A 17674-nucleotide genomic window follows, 5' to 3' on the forward strand; every position below is an offset into this window, starting at 1 on the left:
CATCTGGTGGTGTCCTTAGGAGGAGACACTAGGGTGTGAGCAAACAGAAGACAGCCATCAGTGGCCAGGGAGAGATGTCTCAGAAGAAAGTGGCCCTGTCTACTCTTCAATCTTAGACGTCCAGCCTCAGATGTGTGAGGAGGTACAGTTCTTGTGTGTGAGCTGCCCTGCCGGGCACTGGTTAGAGTAACACTAGCACATTGATGAACCCCGAAGTTCAAGAACTGATTTCTGGGCTCGAGTCTAGCTCAGAGGTAAAACATCTGCCTTGAATTCACCAGTGAAGACTAAAGATATGACTCAGCAGTAGAGCCCCTGCCTAGAATCCCCCAGTGAGGGGCTGGGGTGTGGCTCAGTGGTAGAGCTCCTGCCTAGAATCCCCCAGTGAGGGGCTGGGTATATGACTCAGTGGTAGATCCCCTGCCTAGAATCCCCCAGTGAGGGGTAGGGTGTGGCTCAGTGGTAGAGCACCTGCCTAGAATCCCCCAGTGAGGGGCTGGAGTGTGGCTCAGTGGTAGAGCTCCTGCCTAGAATCCCCCAGTGAGGGGCTGGGTATATGACTCAGTGGTAGAGCACCTGCTTAGCACATCCAGGGCCCTGAGTTCCATCCCTAGCACTGCAGAAAATAAAAACAAGCAACTGATTTGCCTTTTATGTAGAAGACAACTCTACCAACTGTCTTCTACAAGACAGATCCAAGTTGGTGTAGGGAGGCTGAAACAACAATACCCCAGACAACTTTAGTCTGTGACCAATCACAATTCCCCACCTCATGCTTGACCACTAGTACCCAGATGAACCTCATCTTGTCCCTGTCTCCAATGCTAATATGTATAGGTGTGACCTGCAGAAACACCAATCATCCACAGCAGACTGGGCACTTCATGGCATCTTCCCACTGTAGCTGTACCTACTGGGCTGGTCCCTAAGCGGGTGTGACATCAGGCACAGTGTCCATCTCTGGTTAGAGCCCCCAGGCACCTTGCTGTGCCTCCACCACTGCCCATCCATCCCTGAGTGCCTGCCATTTGCCTGCGGCCCTGCTGCTACACCCCGCTCTCTGCAGAAGATGAGGGCCAGAGGTACAAAAGGAGAGCAGGCACTCCCAGGGCTCAGCTCTGCTTTACAAGGGGACAAACGGACCGTTTCATTTCCCAAAATCGCCTTCCAAGAACACTCCCATACGGGGCCATAAAAAAGGCTCAGACCCAAGATTTTTTTAGAGGGAATTTTTATATCTGTGAGTATCTATTGAGTTTTATGTCCCTTCAGGGTGTCTGTGGGCTGTGGGCAGAGTGGAAAAGGTCTTTCATTAGACACAGGAAGCAAGCAACGGCAAGAAACATGTTGTCTCTTTGCCCTCTGATTTTAGGGTAATTCTTGGGAGTTTCCCTTTCGGGCAGTGGGCCGAAGCGCAGCACCCTCTGGTGGTTGATGGTGTTCAGAGTCCTAGCCTGGGTCACCCGCCAAGACAACCAGCAGTACAGAATGAACGGGACATTTAGGGGTCCTTGAGAGGTTGCTGACCTGCAGCACAAACTAAGCCCAGGTACCTCTGTGCACATGTAGTCGTGTAAAGGGCATATGCATGTGTGTGCACATGCAGGGGAATGCTTGTGGTTAGCCTCTGAGAAGCAAGGTCACCCATAGTGACCCAGGAAACATAAGATTCTCTCTTCCTTGGAGGTAGGATCCCCAATGTTTCCCTCTTACTCATTATTTACAACATGTTTCTTACACACACACACACACACACACACACACACACACACACACATACACACACACACAGAGTCTTGGGAGAAGGCGGTGTTTTTTAGAATGTTTGGGACACAACTCCCACAAGGAAATCTGAGAACAATGTGGTAGACTCTCCTGATACAGGAGACTAGTACTCTCTGAGGTTGGTGAGCAAGGGAGGTGTGTGTGTTGGCCTGAGGGAGATGAACAACTGGGAACCTAGCTCACATCCCCTTTCCTACCAACGCACAGGCATCTGCATCTCTACGGCTGAGGGCTTACAATATGTGCCAGAAGTCCCCTTGGTGTGCCTTGGCACTGCCCCTTCTGCCATCTATGCCTGAAAACTCCAGAGCAGCTTCCAAGGCCCTGGATGCAGAAGTGAGTCAGGACTTGAAGGGGTATATCCCAGCCAAGGGAGCCCTCTGAGTCTGCCCCTCAGCCAGCCACACCAAGCCTCCAAGCCTCAGTTCCCTCATCTCAACAGTGGAAGACAAGCTCGGAGCATGCTTCCCAGGCTGTTAGAAGAACAGGCTACACACAGGCTTCTGTCGATATGACAAAACACTGACCCAAAGCAACCTGGGGGGAGGAAAGGGTTTATTTCTGCTCACTTCTCTCATGTCACCATCCACCACCGAGGGCATGTAAGGCAGAAATAGGGTCGGAGATCACCAAGGACCACTGCTTACTGGCTTGCTCGCCCCCGATGGCTTGCTCAGCCTGCTTCTTTATACAAGCCAGGACCACCTGCCAAGGGTGCCACCACCCACAGTGAGCTGGGCCCTCTCACATCAATCATTAACCAAGAAAATGCCCCTATAGACATGTCCACAGAACCATCTGATGGAGGCGATTTCTCAGTTGAAATCCCCTCTTCCCAGATGACTCCAGCTTATGTCGAGTTGACAGGAAACCGCCTGCTCACCGTGGCCTGCAAGTGAACACTGGCCCTTAACCATCATTGTCCTCACCATTATCTATGCTGTTTCCTCACTAACACTACACATCCCACCCAGTGTAAGCAATAGCCCAGTGGCCCATAAAAGGCCCAAACTTTCCTAAGGGCCCAACAATCTCCATTTCCCATCAGCCTCTGAGGACACAGGACATCCCCCTACCCACAGGGATCCGTAGACAGGCCCCGGCTGGCTAGCTGGCCCCATCTGTCTGCTGTCTTAATTACTTCTCTCACTTGGAGGTCCCTACTGTCAAGCTTTCCTGTCAGGGAGATCACGGTGGAGGCTAAGACAGCCAGTGCAGAAGTCTAGAAACAGCTCCGAGGGGATGAGAAAGGATACTAGTGTATCCCCAAGTCTATTTCCATCTGGAACTTCAAAACGTCTCCAGAGACAGCCTTCACTCTGCAATAAAAGTGAATCCCTGTCAGCCCAAAGCCCACCTCCACGGCTCCCCCAAAGCTTGCATCCAGAGCTCCTCACAAACACAGGTTGTAACTGAAAGTATGAAATTCAGGAAGCGGGACGCTGCTAACTCTCACGGCAGCATTAACTCATTCGCTTGCACATATGGGGTATTTGGATCCCAGTGGGCCTGCTATATATACAGCTTATTATACAGTAGGTGCGACTTGGGAGAATTAATGTTACCATAGGAACATTTGGATCAAGGCTGGCTTCTAGGGAAGAGAGAGAAAAAATAAGTTTTCCTGCTCAGCGTGCTTCTCTGTTTGGAGTTGCAGAGAGGAAGGAGTCATGTAATGGAGTCAAATGAGGCAAGGAGGGGCTTCCCCCTTGGTGGCTTGGGGAAGGTGAGAATTCCTGGAAGCAGCTCACTGGGGAGAGAAAACAGAAAGTTAGAAACCAAAGCCAGAAGCCCCTGTAGCTCACAGGGTTGGGAGGGAGGGTGTGGGAACAAAGCCTTCCCTGCTAGAAGTGAGGGGCTGGGTGGCAAAGCTGGAGTACTGCCTTGGGGACAAGCTAAATTCCCCCCTCCATCTCTAAAATAAGATGTCCTTACTCCCCACCACCATACGCTAAGTCTTATTCTTCCAGGAGTCCATGGTCCTAGAAATACCATGCAGGCAGGAGGGGGTCAAGGATAAGATGCGCTCTGCTCCTGGTTAGGCACATAGCAGGGACCCATCCTTGGCTGAAGGGATCGGAAAATAGATTGGGGGTTGGTTCATCCATAGTGAGCACAATAGTTCTCTGTGGGAAGCAAAGACCTTGAGACTATCTATAGATTCCCTATCCCCAAGTCAAACTCCATTAATAAAAAAATCAGAGCTCTCAACCACTAGCATGTTCTCAACACATCTGGGTATGCACTGAGTTCCCACAGGCTCTGAAACCCATATGCCTACCACCTCTTTTTGGGAAACACAAGGGTCTGAGGTCTCCTGTCCCCTTCCCTGTCTTCGCACATCTGGGGGATCCTAACAAGCCACAGGTACGGAGATGGACCCAGCAGATTCATTCTACTCAAGCCAAAGGCAGCCCCACAACCCTGGGGACATGTGCCCCAGGTAAACCCCAACCCAGGGAGCCACACCGTCATGTCTCTGCATCCCTTAGCATGTGGCAATACACCAGACGTGGAGAGCTGGCCCGAAACTACTTGGCTGAAGGAGCGAGGGTTGAGTCCAGGATGAGAGCAAAGGGGTTGAGAAGAGGGCTGGAGAGACTGCTCAGTGGTTCAGAGCATTGCAGATTTTCCAGGGGGTCTGAGTTTGGTCTCCAACACCCAGATAGAGAGGCTCTAAACCCCCTGTAATTCCAGTCCCAAGGGATTCAATGCTCTGTTCTGGTCTCCACAGACAGACAGACGACAGACAGACAGACAGACAGACAGACAGACAGATACACACACACACACACACACACACACACACACACACACACTTAAAATTTAAAAAAAAAAAAATAAGTTCTTTTAAAAAGAACAGGGCACTAGCACCATTTCCTAAATCCAACTAGTGCCCACTTTGTAGCCCTAGTTGTGTGGATAATGAGACATTACTCTGCCTTCAAAATAGGGGGTGGGCAGAACATCATCAAGGACAGTGTCTGCCTCCTGTCTCCCTAGAATCCAAGCTTACACAGACCTAGAACAGATACCTGCCAACACCTCCAATAACATCAAGATGGTCGAGCAGCAGGGACCTGCTCAAGAGAAGTGAGAAGACACACACAGTGGGGGATTCATTCTGAACCACCGTGCAACACTCTGGCATCCCTACCTCCACCCAGGCTACCTGGTGACTGTAACCAAAGTCCTCCTCCCCTCTAGGCATTTCGGAAGCCTTTCAAAGACTGCAACAGAATTCATGGGACATTGCCCAGGTCGGGGCAGAAAGAAGGGAAGATCTTACCTGAGAATGGGGACCAGGCCGTGAAATGCTGTGCTCTGGACATGGCGTAGCTGTGGCTCTCGTGAACTCCCGGAAGCTGTGGTCTCCTGCACAAGATCAAGCCAGCGAGATCCGCTACCACTCCCGCAGGCGGTACTGACCAGACTCAGGGGGAAGGGGAGGGTGTTGGGGGTGCTGGGGGGAGGGGAGGCGGCCACGATAAAGATATTTATCTGCATGTATGAAATCGACAAAGAATACATAACAAAGAAACCACAACAGAGAAAAGGAGGGAGGCTCCCCATTTCATTTGAAGCTCTATCTTGAAGTTTATATAATAGTGAAGTGGGATATCTCAATGCCCCCTAGGCTACCCCAGCTTGGCACTGTGTACTAAATATCCTGACACCCTGAGTGGGAGGGAGCAAGTCCCAGAGATGGGAGGAAGTCACCCATGGCATCCTCAAGGAGGTCTGCATTCTCTCTTCCCACCCTCTAGTTAAAATAAGTGGGGAGGGTTGCAGTGTTCCCCAGCCAATGCTTGCCAAGTTTCTCAGGACACACCAGCAGGGGAGAAGGTGCTTTTGACATATCCATGGTCCTCAGAGGAGGGCAGACAGGTGCTAAAGGTTATCATCCAAAGACACCGGACACTACTGAAAAGGAAGGACACTGCCCCTTGCAGCACCCCACTCGTTATCACTCTGTTCTGTGCTGAAGATTTTTCTCTTTGTTCGTTTCACTCAGTTTTGTGTGTGACGTTTTCATTCTGTCTGTGGCATGATTTTGAAATTAAGCAGTTTGTGTGCAGACAGCTGGTGATACAACTGGCCTATTCCCTTCAGCCCCCACAAAGAGCCAACTTGTAGGGTGTACAGCCTTGGGGGCACTTACATACAACAAACACCCATCCTACTCACAGAGGGGGCAGCTCGGGGCAGAGGGAGGGTAATGCTGTCAGGGTGTGAGTTGCCACAGGTAAAAATGGAGAAAGGCTTCTGAGCTCTGGGGACATCCTGGGATGAGTCACCCATAAAACATTATCCTCTGCTCTTCAACACACCTTTCTGGGACCCAGTCCAGATGGAAGGTGGAACAATTAATCAGTCCCTCATGCTATTATTAAGCCCCTTCTCTAGGCAAAGTCTGCTTGCTTTAGTAACAGATAAAGTTGCCTCACCCAGATTCCTATGCCAGCTACACCTCAGGCAATTCTTGCACTAACTTAGCACATCTGATGGAGCCACTGTTGTCTTTTCCTTGAGACACCGTGCCCTTATCATTTAGACCTTTCCTTTATTATCACTGTGGTTTCTTTTTTACATTGCTGGCCTCGTGCATGCTAGGCACATGTTGTATCACTGGGCTCTATAACAAGCCCTTTCCATCTTTTCATTTTGTTTCTTATCATTATTGTTTTACTCTTGCTCTGTGTGTGTGTGTGTGTGTGTGTGTGTGTGTGTGTGTGTTTGCATGAGTTAATGGATGCCATATGCATGCAGTACCCAGTGAGACCAGTAGAGGGCATTGGATTCCCCCGGAACTGGAGTTGAAGAAGATTGTGAACTGCCATGTGCTCACCAATCCACCTTGATTTATGCAGATCTGAGAGGCAGGAGAGGAAATGTTTGGGGTGTTGTTGTTGTTGTTGTTGTTGTTGTTGTTGTTGTTGAAGTAACAGGTATTCTGAAGCAGGCACAGTGGTACCCTGCCTGTAATACCAGCACTCATGAGGCCAAAGGAAGTTTGAAAACAGCCTGGGCTAAAAAACATCACTACCTCAAACAGAAGGCAGAAGGGAACAAGTGTGGTCTGGCCTTCAATCTGCAAATAAGCCAACCTCCAAGCTAGGTGCCCAGCTTCTTGATCACATAAATGGAGAGTTGATATTAATGTATTATGAGACTATGTATGTTTTGTGTAAACTTGAGTTAATTGCTTATGAAGCCTTTCTTTTTTTATCTTTGTATGTGTGCCTGATTGTGTTTGATGCATGTATGTGCCTGTTCGTGTGTGCTTATTTGTGAATGTGAGTGTGTGAGTGACACAGCATGGAGATCAGAGGACAACCTCAGGTATGGATCCTGGACTCCTGCCTTGTTTGAGACTGTGTCTCTCTCTTTATTGTTCACCATTGCCTATGCCAAGCTAGCTGACCTGTGAGATTTGGGGATTCTCCTCTCTCCACCTCTATGCTCACCAGTTTTTGTCAACTTAACCAAAACCTAGACATCTAGGAAGAAGGGATCTCAACTGAAGAATTGCCTTCAATACATCAGCTTGTAGGCACATCTGTGAGGCATTTTCTGGATTGCTAATTAATGGCCTAGCCTACTGTAGGTGATGCCATCCCTAGGGGGGAGCCTAAGCTATAAAACAAAAGTGGCTGGGCAAGCCAGTAATCAGTATTCTCCATGACCCCTGCTTCAGTTCCTGCCTCCAAGTTCCTGCTTTGGTTTCCCTTGGTGATGGGCTGTAACCTGTGAGGTGAAATAGCCCCTTTCCTCCCAAGTTTGTTTTGGTCAGAATTTTAACTCAACAAGAGAAATCAACTTAGAGACACATGCCAAATGTCCAGACTGTTATGGGTGCTGGGGATTTCTACTAGGGTCCTCATGCTCCCATGGCAAGGGCTTCCCCCACTGAGCCCACACCCAGCCCCCACGAGGCCTTCAATACAGTGAAACTAGCCTGGCTGCCATTGCTTTCAGAGTGTTTCATCTCCCTTCACTGCCTCCCCAGTCCACCGATAGGGTCTTCGGCTCTCCAGTCCCAACTGCCCAGGATTCCCATGTCACTCAGCTTTCCCATGCCAGAGTGCCAAGTTCTCCCCACCCATAGGCTGCCTTTATGCTCCTTCCCTGTGTTTGGTTGGCTTTTCTCATTCTACATAAATGATGTCTTTCAGGGACTCACCATGAGGATAACAGAACTGAACCCAGGTCCTCTGCAAGAACAGAATGTGTTCTTAACTACTGAGCCATCTCTCCTGCCCCCTGAAATTGTATTCTTAGTTTCTTTCTAGCTGCACAGAGACTTGATCTACATGCTTTCCTCACTGTGGCCAATCTTCTCCTAAACAACCTCTTGGTGTTTAATGGGTCTTCGGGAAATAGATTTTTTTTTTGACAGTTTCACTGTGTAGCCCAAGATGCCCTTGAAATCGGAATGCTCCTGCCTCAGCCTCCTCCCGAGTGCTGGGACTGCAAACATGCACCACCATGCCCAGCTACAAAATGCCTACTTTTAATGAAATCCTCGTTTGTGCTATTAAGTCATGTACTCTGAAAAGCTGAAGTCAAGTGGGGGAAACCAATAAATAGGACCTCATCAAAATGTTAAAATTCTTACTCTGAAAAAAAAGAAACTACAAAGAAGTTAAATGAACACTCTGTGTATAGGAGAAATTAGTTGCAAACCACACAACTGGCAAAGGACCAGTATGGTGAATATGTAAAGAATTGCCAAACTTCAACAGTTAAAACTGATTCAAAAATGGGCCCCAAATACAAAGGCACTCTGTGGCAAAGGGTATTCACATATGTTAAACAGTCTCATGAAGGGCAGAGGAGATGGTAAAGTAATTGCTGCACAGACATAATGCCCTGGGTTCAGATCCCCAGCACCCATGTAAAAGGCTGTGTGTGGCTGGAACCCTAGACTTGGGAGGATCACTAGAGCTGACTGTCTAGGCAGGCTAACCAGCTAGAAAGTTCCAGATTCGAGAACAAGAGAAATTAGAGAGAGAGAGAGAGAGAGAGAGAGAGAGAGAGAGAGAGAGAGAGAGAGAGGAGAAATGGAGACTATTGGTTGTGTTGCTTGCTCTTTCAGAGGACCCAAATTCAGGTCCCAGCTCCCCCTCATCAAGTATTTCACAGCTGCCTACAACTCTAGATCCAGAAGATCTGATGCCCTCTTCTGGCATAGGCAGTAACTCACACATAAATAAAAATAAATCTTTTTAAAAGGTGGACTGTGATAGAGGAAGATTCCAGATGTTGTCCTCTGGCCTCCACTTGCACACACACACACACACACACACACACACACACACACACACACATGAGAAGAAACACGCACACAGCAGTGGGCTTTGAAAAGTCCACATTTCCTTGTGCTCCACAGCTTCTCTAGCCCAGTGGTTCTCAACTTTCCCAATGCTGTGGCCCTTTAATACAGTTCCTCATGTTGGAGTGACCCCTCAACCATAGAAGTATTTTTGTTGCTACTTCATAACTATAATTTTGCTGCTTTTAGGAATCATAATGTGGATATCTGTGTTTTCTGACAGTCTTAGGTCAGCCCTGTGGAAGGGCCATTTGAGCCCGGGTTGCGACCTACATGTTGAGAAACACTGCTGACAGGGGCTGTTTCTAGAGAATGCACACTTAGGACAAGGTTCTTCCTTTCCTCCATTGCTTTTATATTTGTGTATGTTCTACATATTCCAAGTTTTAGATTGTTCTAATTTTTTTAAGTTGAGTGTGTGTATGTGTATGTGTGTGTGTGTGTGTGTGTGTGTGTGTGTGTGTGTGTGTTCCAGATGAGCATGCATGTGCAAATGGACACACATGTGAGTGCAATGCTTGTAGAAGCCAGAAGAGGGCATCAGATTCCCTGGAGCTGGCATTACAGGTGGTTGTAAACTGCCTGATGCTGGACCTGGGAAGCAAATTCCATTCTTCCAAAAGAGCAGTAAGTGCTTTTAACCATTGGGCTGTCACTTCTCCAGCCCCTATTCCAAATTCTAAACAAAGAACTTTTATTTTCCCTTTTTCAGTTGAAAATAGTGGGAGGTTGGTCGGTGGGTTGTTTTGCTTGGGGGTTTTGTTTGGAGTTTCTCAAGACAGGGTCCACAACATAGTCCAAGCTGGCCTCAGACTCAAAACCCTCTCACTCAGACTTCCAACTGCTGGGATTAGAGGCATTCATCATCACACATAGCTTTCAGTGGTTTTTAATTTGTTTAATTGACACATAACAATTGTTCGTTTTTCTAAGTTTAGTGTGGTGTTTCAATACATGCATGCATTATGTGATAATCAAATCAAGGTAATTAGCATATCCATCACTCCAAGAATTCATCATGTCTTTGGGGCTTGGTGGGGGTGTAGTTTTACTTTTAATTGGCCCACAGTAATACATGGCAGCAGTATTTTCAAATAGCTTTGAATCCATGCAGAACCACGATGTTTTCTGAAACAATACAAGAGTTCCAAGGACAGCCACCCAGCCTTTTTCCCAGGTCACTGCCACTCACACCTTCAGGTCCCCCCCACAAGCCAACATGTCTTATTCACTCAATATTTTTCTGGGTCTCTTTATCTAAAGAAATTTATTTAGAAGGAATCTTTATCATGACCATAAAGGGAAATCAGTATCACTTGTCATAAATACAATGAAATGATACAGTAAATGCCATTTTAAGTGGTGTTATTTAGCACTAGCTGAATATCGTTGCCTGCGGAATGCTCTGAATCCAGCATCTGCCCTTGGTTTATCGAATAAGGCTAGCAAATTCACAGAGGCAGGTCTAATGACATATTTGAACCAAGAATCTCAGCTCCAGACACCATCAGGAAGCTTGAAAGCAGACTGTTGGAGAAATTACATTGAATTCAGTGTCATTGCAAGGTCCCTACAGAATTTCTCAGGGCACCATGGGACACATCTCACACCTCAAGCTCACCAGGCTTCCTGAATAAAGCCCAGGTGTGGGGCAGCGCCAAAGCTGGTCAGTCCCCTAATGGCAGCCTTCTGAGGGAGCCCTGACCTCCATGGAGCTCTAAGTAACCACACACACCCTCCCCTGCCAGGCTTCTGTTAGTCCTTGGGTAGCATCTTCCTCTGCCCCAGGAAGGGAGGAGTCAGATATGAGAGAAGCAAATTTCTCTTCTCCCTTTAGTCCAGGGAAGGTTTGAGAAGCCATTCCTGGATGCTGGATGGGAAGAGAGCAGGGCGAGCCATACACACTCACGTATTCAAGTTAGGATTTGGGGGAGAAATGATCTCTCCATGTCTAGAGTGTTATCAAGAGAACTGCACCAGCTCCATTAGTGTGTGAAGCTCCTGTATGAATCATGGGTGTTAGAGTTCTGCCTGGGAATGCATTCATTTGTGATCCGAAGTTCTATTACATGTGAATTCCATCCCAAACAGTGCTACCAACAGACCCAGATGTCTGACATTTTAAGCAACCTCCTTTCATTATTTCACACCTTGTCAGGGAGCAAAGGATGGATGGATGTGGGCTCTCATGATGAGAAGTGACTGATGCCCTGACATGAGAGGCTTTTTCCCACTCCAATTCCTCTGGCATGGGGGTCCCATCCCTCTGCCCTGCTTCAGCGAGCAAATGTGAAAACGGATATCACAGAAGGGGCTCACACAAAGTACATTCCAAACATCTTTTTTAAGATTTAATTGAGGGGGGGGAGTCTAGAGAGATGGGTCAGCAGCTAAAAGCATGAATGGTTCTTGCAAGAGGACCTGTGTTCGATTCCCAGCACCTACATGATGGCTCACACAACCAACTGTTGTTATTCCAGTTCCAGGGGATCTGACACTAACCTCTGACCTCTTCAGACACCAAGCATTCATGTGGTGCACATACATACATGCAGGCAAAATACTCATTCATAAATTTTTTTAAATATATAAGATTTGTTTTAATTTTAATTATGCATGTGTGTATAGATGAGCGCAGTGTTGAAAGGGGCCAGAAGTGGACGTCAGAGTCCCCTGGAGTGATCCATGGTTGTGAGCCACCCAATGTGGGCGCTGGAAGTCCAACTTGCATCCTCTGGAAAATCCACACATGCTCCTAACTGCTGTACCACCTCTCCATCCCCTGACCCAAAATCTCTTAAGTTGAACCTAACCAGGATAAATGATTCAGGTAGGCTGCTGGACATCATTTGGTACCTAACAGATGATCCACTGACAGCATTGTTAGGGTGTGATTCAAGATGTCTCCCCAGGTTCAAGTTTTGAACAATAAATCCCCCACTTGTAAGAAAATTTCAACGTAGTGGGGCTTGGCTGGTAAAGTGAGTCACTGGGGCAGACCTTACTCCATACTCCTTGCCTGCCACCATGGGAGGGCTGTCCATATGTCCCCACTTGCACTAATGCCACCATAACTGTGACAGACTGAAATCCTCTGGAACTCCAAGTTAAAATCAATCACCCTTCCATTAAGTTGCTTCTATCTGGTATATTAGTCACAGCAATGAAAAATAACTCACACAAATATCAAAAACTGTTTATTCAAAAGCTTGAAAATTTTTTAATTAATTTTAAATTTCCAGGAGGATGAAGGCAGGAGTTGTTGGGAACAGGGACATTGATCTTCAGACAGAAACACACCTGTCAATTTGGGTCCCAGTGGTGTCTCTCAGGGAGCCATCTCAAAGGTGGCACACATAAGACACATGAGGCCTCTTACTTGCTCTGCATCTGCTTTGGGATTCATTCCTTCCAGGGGAACAATTAGCCAAAAATACCATGATAACAAGGCTATGGTGTGGACCTGTCCACACAGCAGAATCAGGGGAGGCATTCCTGGGGTAGGGGGCTCGGACAGATGGTTTTCCTCAGGTTCCTATAACTAATTCATTCATCCATGGGTGCTTCTGCTTAGGAATGCTGCTCAGTGATAGAGCGCTCGCCTAGCAAGTGCAAGGCCCTGGGTTCGATCCCCAGCTCAAAAAAAAAAAAAAAGATTCTTTAGGCCAGGCGGTGGTGGCACATGCCTTTAATCCCAGCACTCGGGAGGCAGAGCCAGGCGGATCTCTGTGAGTTCGAGGCCAGCCTGGGCTACCAAGTGAGTTCCAGAAAAGGCGCAGAGCTACACAGAGAAACCCTGTCTTGAAAAAAACAAAAAAATGCCCAGTACCCACATAAAAAATAATGCTTTTCAAAAGCTTGGAGCCATGGTAGAAACCTGTAATGCCAGTGCTAGGGAGGCAGAAACAGGAAGATCCTTGAACAAACTCTGGGATCAGTGAGAGACCCTGTCCCAGAAACTAAAATGGAAAGAGATGGAAAAGACATCCAACACTGACCTCTGGCCACCACACACAGACACACACACACAGACACACACACACACACACACACACACACACGCACACGCACACGCACACGCACACGCACACGCACACACGCACACGCACACAAGCATGCACATGCCAACAAAGAAAGAAAAGACAAAATTCTCTGCAGTAGTGAGAGACCTGCTATCTTTTAGAAGTGTATGGCTGGGGTAGCCTTGGACACCCACAGTAACCAGTGGTAAAGGGCCCAGCCACATAGTGCTTGCCTATCACGTTCAGGGGTTTGGCTTCCATCTCCCGCATGATGGAATAGGGGTGTCAAGAAATTGCCAGCAGCAAACAGGTTAGGATGTAGCCTGGGTGGCACCAACCCGACTTGTTAAGTCCAGAAAACAAAAACCAAACTAAGCCTCGGTGTGAAAACTGCCCAGTGCTTGGGACACCGTGAGGGCATGTCCTTGAAGCAGAGCCCCCGCTCACCCTTGAGCCCCCATAGAGTGCTTCTCCCTCCCCTGCAGTTCATGGTCTCTTTAGAAGCAAGGCTACAAATTGCATGAAGAACAAGTAATTCAATTAACTCTCTAGTCTGTGATGAAAAAAATAGGCCATTTTGCTAGCTCTAGTGGAGAACTAGTTTAACCCCGGTGCTCAAGGAATTCCCAGGCCAGACAGCATATTAAACCAGATCTTCAACTTAAGAACAATTACTGTCATTTATCAGCCTGAATAGCAATAACGCACAAATCGACAGCTTTCAGGAGGCAAAAAGCTAGCTAGGTGTAATGATATGCAAAGCCACAGCAGTCTACATTTTGAGCTGTCTCCATCCCATCGATACATCTCCAGTTACCTACAATTTATCAATACAAATGTGGTGCCCGATGAAGGCAAGACCAAGAAGATAAATATGAACAGGGTGAGGGAAGAAAGGGCTCAGAAATGTTTGAATTTTAAAATGATGAAGTGCTGACCAGATTCTTAAAGCATTTTACATGCAATGACCCGATCACATCAAGTCCCTTTTGCAAGGAGGAGAGGAAATAGAAGGTTCTTTTTCTACCCCAAGGTTGCAGGCAGATGCTGCTCCTGTTCCGTTCCCTCTTCCTAGATGGTGTCTTTAGAGGTGTATGATCATGGAGGGTCCTAATAAAAGTCATAATGGTGATGCTAATTACAGTGATGGATTTGCATACAGCCTCCCCTCCTTTTTTTTTTTTTTTACTTCCACATCTATCATTTCATTTTCATTTCATCACATCTGCAAGAGGAAGTATGATACCCATTTTGAAAGAGAGGGAAACCAAGGCATGTCACAATTCAGGTACCCTCCACGTCAGTCAGGCACTGGTAAAGCCAGGGTAAGAATTAGACTCCAGTTCATCCCTCCAACATCAGAGTCAGCCAAGGACCCAGAGGGAACTCACGATGCAAATGGAGTTGAGAGAGGAGAAGGAGAGGAGAGGCAGAGAGGGAATTTCACATCCCCAAAACAGACGAGGATAACGTTCAGTGGCAGCACACAGTGAGCACCTCCTGTGTGAAAACTGCCGGCAAGAGTGAAGAAAAGCCAACTCCAACACAGGTGCGGCTTGTGGTCCTGTCCCCACCCCTTACATCCCCAGCCCTCCTAGCCACACACTGACATTCTGCTGAATAGCTCCGCTCAGTCTGATGGAGGAAATAGACTCTGCTTGCAGGGAAGCCCAGGAGGGCGGCACCCAGAGTAGACAGTGTCCCTACAGAGACAGGGATAGGATCCTACCAGAGCTCTTGACGAAAGTCCATCAAACAGTCCCTATCCACTGGCTCAGAGGACCCACTCAACCTATTTGTCTCCTTCTCCTTCCAGCTATTTCCACAGACCTAGTCAGACCTTCCAGCGGCTCAATCAGTGACGCTCATCATTTCAACCCCGGAATCTTACTAGCTTTCAACAATGACATGCAAACCCCGCCCTTCCTACAAGTCATAACTCTAGCCCATTTTAAAAGGAAAATGGTGATTGGACCAAAATTAAATAGATATTTGCTTGTCTGTCTGTTTAAAAGAGAAGTGGGTGTGTGTGTGTGTGTGTGTGTGTGTGTGTGTGTGTGTGTGTGATTTGTATGCATCACATGTATACACCTGTGTGTTTGCCTGTGCATTCACCTGTGGAGACTAGAGGTCCATGTCAGGTGAATTCCTCTATCACTCTCTTGTGTTTTGAAACAGGTCTCTCACAGAACCTAGAGCTTGCTGATTGGCTAGATTAGTGAGCTCCAGGGAACCACTTGTCACACACACACACACACACACACACACACACACACACACACACCAGCCCTGGGATTACCGACTCACACTACTGTGCTCAGTGTGTATATAGCTGCTGGGAATCCAAACTCATTGCCAGAACCTTACTCACTAAGCTATCTCCCAGTTCAGTTTTTTTTTCTACTCTTGTCTTCCTTTTTCATTACAGAATCTCTAAATAACACACATAGTGTGGTGGCTCATCACTATAATCCTAACACTCAGGAAGATGAGGCAGAAGAGCCCAAGTTCAAGGCCAAGCCTGAGCTACACAGAGACCCTGTCTTGAGTAGGGGGGGTGGAAGAGGAAAAGGGAGGGAAGAAGATATTGTACCTTGTTGTAGTGGTTTGAATGAAATTGTCTCCCATAGGCTCATATGTTTGAAAACTTGCTCTCCAGTTGGTGGAACTGCTTGGGATGGATTAGGATGTGTGGCCTTGTTGGAGGAGGTGAGTCACTGGGGATAAATTTTGAGATTTCAAAAGCCCATGTCATTCCCAGTCTCTCTCTTATGGATCAAGGTGTGAGTCCTCAGCTACTGCCCTAGTACCATGCCAGCCTGCCTCTTGCCATGCTCCCCAACATAATAGTCATGGACTCTAGCCCTCTGGAACTGTAAGCCCCAAATAAACTCTTTCTTCTACAAGTTGCTTTGGTCATGGTGTCTGCCTTATCACATCACTAGAAAGGCAACTAAGATGCTTGTAAAAGAATTTGGTGAACTGAAATCTTGTATTTTCATTTTCCCTCTTTTGTTAAAAATAGATTATTTTCTTATACAATATATCCTGGTTACAGTTTCCCCTTCCTCCAAGTTCCTCCCCACTTCCTCTCCCATCCATATCCACTCCCCCTCTGTCTTTCATTAGAAAAGAGCAGGCTTCTAAGATATAACAACAAAGAATAACAAAAATAAAATAAAAGATAAAAACCAACACATCAAAGTTGGATAAGACAAACTGACGTAAGAAAAAGAGCCCCAAGAGAAGGCACAAGAGTCAGAGACCCACTCACTACTGGTCATTCAGCTGTTTATTAGACCAATCAGGAGTTTGAAGCAGGCAAAGTAACACAGCTTCACAGTGTTGAACAAATGCAACATAAAAGAATGCAACACATCTTTGCATCATTAAATATTCCATAGCATAAATGAATGTAATACAACTTTAACTAATATTCCACAATAATCACCTGCACTAAAAGTAAGTGAATAAATAAATACATCTAGACATACTGTGAGGAAGGAAGACCCCCACACACAGAGTGTAATAAGCACTGGATCTCAGTGTAGCTAAAGCGAGGGACAATTGCATAATATAAAAATGATAGGGCACATAGCAACATTGCAAAGAATGGCTTTTACAGCCCTGGACACAGATCCCTCCCCATTTCCTCTTTGGCTAAGTAATCAAGGTGCAAGCCTACCCATCACCTGGCCCTTGCATCTATTTATTTCTCAACAGAGGATGTGCATAGGTTCTCTCTACATTTTATGTCCTGTTTATTTTAAGGTTTAATAGATGAGTGACCTCATCACTTCTGCAGGTTTTTGTGCAAGTTTGACTATTAATAAATGTTTGTCCTAACTTTCTAGTTTTGTTGTGGGGAGCTAGCCCAGTGGGTGTTAGCGGGGACAGCATCTTCTTTTCATCTGTAGCTGGCCTCAAGCTGGCTCAAGGCACTTTTGCTTTAACAATGGACCATTTTGTGTTTCTTAAGATACTTATTTTTATTTTATGCATATTAGTGTTTTGCCTGAGTGCTAGCTAGTTTTATGTCAACTTGACACAAAACCAACTCATTTTGGAAGAGGGAACATTAATTGAGAAAATTCCCTTGCTAGATTGGCCTGTGGGCAAACCTATGATGCATTTTCTTGATTGATGATTGATGTTGGAGGGCCCAGCCTTCTGTGGGCAGTGCCATCCCTGGGCTAGTGGTCCTGTGTTCTATAGGAAAGCAGGATTAGCAAGTCAGTAAGCAGCACCCCTCCGTGGCCTCTGCATCAGCTCCTGCCTCCAGCTCCAGATTCCTGCCCTGCTTAAGTTCTGTTCTGATTTCCTTCAGTGATGAACTGTAATATGGAAGTTAAGCCAAATAAGCCCTTTCCTCTCCAAGTTGCTTTATTTTTTTTGGTTGGTTGGTTGGTTGGTTGGTTGGTTGGTTTCGAGACAGGGTTTCTCTGTGTAGCTTTGTGCCTTTCCTGGAACTCACTCTGTAGCCCAGGCTGGCCTCAAACTCACAGAGATCCACCTGCCTCTGCCATCCAAG

Source organism: Onychomys torridus, chromosome 1 (genome assembly GCF_903995425.1).
Source record: "Onychomys torridus chromosome 1, mOncTor1.1, whole genome shotgun sequence".
Classification (NCBI taxonomy): domain Eukaryota; kingdom Metazoa; phylum Chordata; class Mammalia; order Rodentia; family Cricetidae; genus Onychomys; species Onychomys torridus.